Below are 6,458 nucleotides of genomic sequence, written 5' to 3'. Positions count from 1 at the left end.
AGGGATTGGGGGCAGGAGGAGAAAGGGATGACAGAGGATGAGATGGCTGGATGGCATCACTGACTCGATGGACATGAGTTTGGGTTAACTCTGGGAGTTGGTGATGGACAGGGAGGCCTGGTATGCTGCGATTCATGGGGTCGCAAAGAGTCGGACACAACTGAGCGACTGAAATGAACTGAACTGAACTGTACATGTGTCCCCGATCCTGAACCCCCTTCCATCGCCCTCCCCATTCCATCTCTCAGGGTTGTCCCAGTGCACTGGCTTTGAATTCCCTGTTTCATGCATCGAACTTGGACTGGTGATCTATTTCACATATGGTAATATACATGTTTCAATGCTAATCTCTCAAATCATCCCACCCTCGCCCTCTCCCACAGAGTCCAAAAGTCTGTTCTTTATTTCAGTGTCTCTTTTGCTGTCTTGTATATAGGGTTATCATTACCATCTTTCTAAATTCCATATATATGCAATAATGTACTGTATTGGTGTTTTTCTTTCTGACTTACCTCACTCTGCATAATAGGCTCCGGTTTCATCCACCTCATTAGAACTGATTCAAATGCAGTCTTTTTAATAGCTGAGTAATATTCCATTGTGTATATGTGCCACAGGTTTCTTATCCATTCACCTGCCAATGGACATCTGGGTTGCTTCCATATCCTGGCTATCATAAACAGTGCTGTGATGAACATTGGAGTACATGTGTCTCTTTCAATTCTTGTTTCCTCAGTGTGTATGTCCAGCAGTGGGATTGCTGGGTCATATGGCAGTTCTATTTCCAGTTTTTTAAGGAATCTCCACACTGTTCTCCATAGTGCCTGTACTAGTTTGCATTCCCACCAACAGGGTAGGAGGGTTCCCTTTTCTCCACACCCTCTCCAGCATTTATTGTTTGTAGACTTTTGGATAGCAGCCATTCTGACTGGTGTGAGATGGTACCTCACTGTGGTTTTGATTTGCATTTCTCTGATAATGAGTGATGTTGAGCATCTTTTCATGTGTTTGTTAGCCATCTGTATGTGTTCTTTGGAGAAATGTCTATTTAGTTCTTTGGCCCATTTTTTGATTGGGTCGTTTATTTTTCTGGTATTGAGTTGCATGAGCTGCTTGTATATTTTTGAGATTTTTTTGTCAGTTGCTTCATTTGCTATTATTTTCTCCCATTCTGAAGGCTGACTTTTCACCTTGCTTATAGTTTCTTTTGTTGTGCAAAATGTTTTAAGTTTAATTAGGTCTCATTTATTTTTGCTTTTATTTCCATTACCCTGGGAGGTGGATCATAGAGGATCCTGCTGTGATTTATGCCAGAGTGTTTTGCCTATGTTTTCCTCTAGGAATTTTATAGTTTCTAGTCTTACATTTAGATCTTTAATTCATTTTGAGTTTATTTTTGTGTATGGAACCACATCTTTATCCATTCATTTGTCTTTGGACATTTAAGTTGTTTCCGTGTCCTGGTTATTGTAAATAGTGCTGCAATGAACATTGAGATGCATGTGTCCTTTTGAATTGTGGTTTCCTCTGGGTATATGCCCAGGAGTGGAACTTTGGGGTCATATGGTAGTTCTATTTTCAGTTTTTTAAGGAACCTCCATACTGTTCTTCACAGTAGATATACCAATTTACATTCCCACCAATCATGTAAGAAGGTTCCATTTTCTCCACACCTTTTCCAACATTTATTGTTTGAGATTTTTTTATGATGGCCATTCTGACTGGTATGAGGTGATACTTCATATACATTATGACTTATATACATTACCAAAGCAAGAAAGTTGTATTATTAGATGTCCAGATATTGGTTATGTGATAAAGAATATAACTGTGTACCCCAATGTTCATTGTGGTACTATTTACAATAGGTAGGACATGGAAGCAACCTAGATGTCCATCAACAGATGAATGGATAAAGAAGTTATGGTACATGCAATGGAATATTACTCAACCATGAAAAGGGACAAATTTGAGTCCGTTCTAGTGAGGTGGATGCACCTAGAGCTTGTTATACAGAGTGAAGAAAGTCAGAACAAATATTGCATATTAATGCATAATTATAGAATCTAGAAAAATGATGCTGATGAACCCATTTGCAGGGTAGGAACAGAGACACAGACAAGAGAACAAACTTGGAGATATAGCAAGGGAAGGAAAAGGTGGAGTGAATTGAAAGAGTAGTATTCAGACATACACATTACCATTTGTAAAATACATAGCTAGCTGGAATTTGCTGTATAACACAGGGAGCTCAAGCTAGTGCTCTGTAACAACCTAGAGGGATGGGATGGGATGGGGTGGTGGAAAGGAGGTTCAAGAGGGAGGGGATATATGTATACTTCTGGCTGATTCACATTGTCATATGGCAGAAACCAACACAACATTGTAATGTAATTATCTTCCAATTAAACATTTTTTTTAAAAAAACATAAAGATAAAAAAGAATGTAAATGCATAAATGTACACATGTGAATTTGGGGATGTTGGCAATATTCTTTTCTGGATCTGAAAGACAATTATTTGAACATGTTCATTCTATGAAATGTATGGTACTGAACAATAAGACTTGGGTACTGTGTGTACTTTTTTGTAAGAATTTACTCTTCAGAAGTTGGCGTAAAACTTAACATTCAGAAAACTAAGATCCTGGCATCCAGTCCCATCCCTTCATGGCAAATAGATGGGGAAACAATGGAAACAGTGGCCGACTTTATTTTTTTGAGCTCCAAAATCACTGCAGTTGGTGACTGCAGCCATGAAATTAAAAGATGCTTGCTCCTTGGAAGAAATGCTATGACCAACCTAGACAGCATATATAAAAGCAGAGACATTACTTTCCCAGCAAAGGTCTGTCTAGTCAAAGCTATGGTTTTTCCAGTAGTCATGATGGATGTGAGAGTTGGACTATAAGAAAGCTGAGAACTGAAGAATTAATGCTTTTGAACTGTGTGTTGGAAAAAACTCTTGAGAGTCCCTTGGACTGCAAGGAGATCTAACCAGTCCATCCTAAAGGAAATCAGTCCTGAATATTCTTTGGAAGGACTGATGCTGAAGCTGAAACTCCAATACTTTGGCCACCTGATGCGAAGAGCTGACTCATTTGAAAAGACCCCGATGCTGGGAAAGATCAAAGGCAGGAGGAGAAGGAAATGACAGAGGATGAGATGGTTGGATGGCATCACCGACTCAATGGACATGAGTTTGAGCAAGCTCTGGGAGTTGGCGATGGACAGAGAAGCCTGATGTGCTGCAGTCCATGGGGTAACAGAGTCAGACACGACTGAGCAACTGACCTGAATTGAACATTAAAAAAATAAAAGAAACCAAGTGCCTTAAGGAAATCTACTAATGAAACTAGAGAAATAATTTTAAGTGACCTAAAAATTTAGGAGGGGAGGCTGGGACTATTTCAGTCTAAAAGCATCTTTTCTCCTCTACAATTTTAATTTCACTGCATTCTCCTCTCTTAAGTTAAGCAGCAGCTAGAATCACCACTAAGTGATTCACAAGTAAGGCTTCAAGCTCTGTAGGAATCCTCATAAGGAAAATTCATGCAAGTCTGTCATGTCTCTGTGTCAAAGGAGAGTTTTGGTTTTTGTTTTTCCCAGAGAACTCCAAAGTAAAGATTAAGTATTAATGTACTCTAGAATATTGTAATGTATTATTACAATATTACATTTACTACAATATATTGTAATTATTAATGTATTCTAGAATAATGTAATCTATTCTTGCCTGGAAAATCCCATCAACGGAGGAGCCTGGTGCGCTGCAGTCCATAGGGTTGCTAAGAGTCAACACGACTGAGCGACTTCCCTTTCACTTTTCACTTTCATGCATTGGAGAAGGAAATGGCAACCCACTCCAATGTTCTTGCCTGGAGAATCCCAGGGACGGGGGAGCCTGGTGGGCTGCCATCTATGGGGTCACACAGAATCGGACACAACTGAAGCAACTTAGCAGCAGCAGCAGCAGTATTCTAGAGGCTTGGCTTTCTGTTAACTGTGACAACAGGGGTGACGAGAGAACCCTTTTTCTGTATGGCTTGTCTCTCAGGCTTCCAAAGATCTGAAGAGGAGTGTTGCTGGTAGGCTTTTCCAGAAGCAGATATGGAGACAAAGTTGAAGGTGTAAAAGATTTATTAGGGATTAATACCTGGTGGTTCAGAAGTAAAGAATCTGCCTGCAATGCAGGAGACACAGGTTCAGTCCCTGGGTCAGGAAGATCCCTGGAGGATGGCATGGCAACCCACTCCAGTATTTTTGTCTAGAGAATCCCATGGACAGAAGGGCCTGGTGGGCTACAGTCCATAGTGTCACACAGAATCAGACATGACTGAAGCGACCGAGCATACATGCATGTAATACCTTTGAAAGGAAACAGAGGGCCAAGGGTGTGGAAGAACAGGATGGAATAAAGGAAGAAGCTGAACTGTGATGCAGCCCCTCCCCCAAAGTCTCAGCCATCTGGGTAATTAAGGCTAGAGGAAATGTTGACCATCAGAGTATCATAATAATGAATTGTTCTGACAAAGGCTTTGTAATTCATAGGAAGGAAAGTGAATTAGAGAAACCACAAGATCACAATACATTTACTGGTAGGAGAAAAGTACTCTTCATGCCATCAGATTTGTAATTAAAGACAAGAGCTGCCCCATTCATTTCTCTACACCCAAAACCTTGTCGACGCTGAAAATATCTGTGAATCAATGAATACTTCAAATTTGAATGTAATGCAAGTAAGAAATGTCAGCTGGTCTCCCAGGAGGAGAGAATTATATATTGATCCACCCATCTTGACTGATTAATCAGAAATGGATTTTTTCAACCTTTCAAATCCACTTTTATTTTCTTTTTTCCTCCTCACATACAGAATTTTTCCACACACTGAATTTCTTGCAGCTATAAAGTCATTTGATGTTGGTCAGTACCATTTTATCCCTTAAAACTTTTCTGGCATCAAAATATGACAGTTAACCAGTGTTAAATCTATAAAATATTTATATAGCACAGCACATTAAGCTTTAGACACTTGGCAATTAAACCACATAAAAACTGGACAAGACTCCCAACCTACATGGTCATAATCAGGTGTTCACAGTCCCTATCTGGTGACTGCACATGGTTCAAAAGGCATCAGAGGCAACAGGTAGTTAGTTACTTTGAAGGACATGGACCACTATTATCTGGAAGCACACTATGTTATCCCAGTGATGTACCACTCCACCCTTCTCCAAGGCGGTCTCATAATTCTGGAATGGCAGGTCCGGTTGATACAAAATGAAGACAGACAATACAACATTTACTCCATAGAGACATCCTAACTCCTACTATGCATGCATTGTGATCTTAAATGTAACTCGTCCTGAAAACTTGTCATAGTCATTCTGGGTTTTTAGTTTGGGTGATCCATCAATCTTACACTCAACCATTACTTCTTTTACATCACCATCACTACCAAAGCTGAGCTGGACGCAACTAGTGGCTGCAGGTTGATTCCATGCAGTTTTTTCCACAATATGGAAAATATTTTAAATCTATCTTTTCATTGGGAGGATAAGTTGATAGAACTGCTGTGCTTTCACTCTTTGCAATACAGTCTATCCTTGGTTCTCCGTGACGCTTTAATCCAATTATTCTGCTCATTTTCACAAGAATACAAGGGTTTCCTGCTTGGCAGCCAAACGTAGGATCATCCACACCACTGCAGGCTTCAAGTAAGGCAAGAGGAAACTGGCATGCTGTGTATTCTGGACCCTTCTGCTCAGAAAAAGTTTCCATTGGTACAATCTGTGAAATTCTTCTGTTTTTCTAAGCCATATGACTTCAGAAATTTCTTAAGGTCATCAAAGTACCCTTGATAGGATTCTGAATCAGACAGGTTGAATGAAAAATCCAGCCCTGACACTGGTTTTGGAAAAACCCTAAATCCTGGACTACGAATCCGGTGACGATATTTTGGAACCTCATCGTTCAGAGTCTGAAGCATGGCCCCCACTGTGAATGAAAAGACTGCAGCCAGGAAGCCATAAAGACAAAGTAGAAGAGCAAGATCAAACCCCAATTCTTGGCGCTGCGCCCCAGGAACTCTCCGGTGTCCGGTTGTAGATAAACAGCTTCCACTCGGCCAGGCTCTGGTTGAAGGACGTCTTGTCTTTCTTCCTCATGGTGTGTGTGGCCGACCGCGAGGGGAGCGGCGGCCGCCGCGGTGGAAGCGGCGAGGAACGCGCAGGCGCGTCCCGGCTCGAGCGACGCAGCCCGGCGACGGCGGCAGAAGGCGCGACGGCCAGGAAACGTCCTCCCCGCGGTGAGCGCTGAAACCGACTGCGCCGCGCCGGGCCACCGCTCCTGCCACGAAGCCTGACGTCTCCCAGAAATGGATTTTGAAATGGGTGATGGGCTTTGGGAAAGCGGGCTTCAGGAAGGGCCTAAAACGACACTCGTCAGTTCAGTTAACTA

At 41.6% G+C, this 6,458-nt stretch overlaps 1 pseudogene; it reads right to left on the bottom strand.

The window, feature by feature from the left end:
* Positions 1-5,329: 5,329 nt before the first annotated feature.
* On the bottom strand, positions 5,330-6,166 carry LOC128048940 (sodium/potassium-transporting ATPase subunit beta-3-like; annotated as a pseudogene).
* Positions 6,167-6,458: the final 292 nt, after the last annotated feature.

This window comes from Budorcas taxicolor, chromosome 5 (genome assembly GCF_023091745.1).
Source record: "Budorcas taxicolor isolate Tak-1 chromosome 5, Takin1.1, whole genome shotgun sequence".
Taxonomy (NCBI): Eukaryota; Metazoa; Chordata; class Mammalia; order Artiodactyla; family Bovidae; genus Budorcas; species Budorcas taxicolor.
The sequence above is the reverse complement of the archived record's forward strand: the minus strand, read 5'-3'. Positions and strand labels throughout refer to the sequence as shown.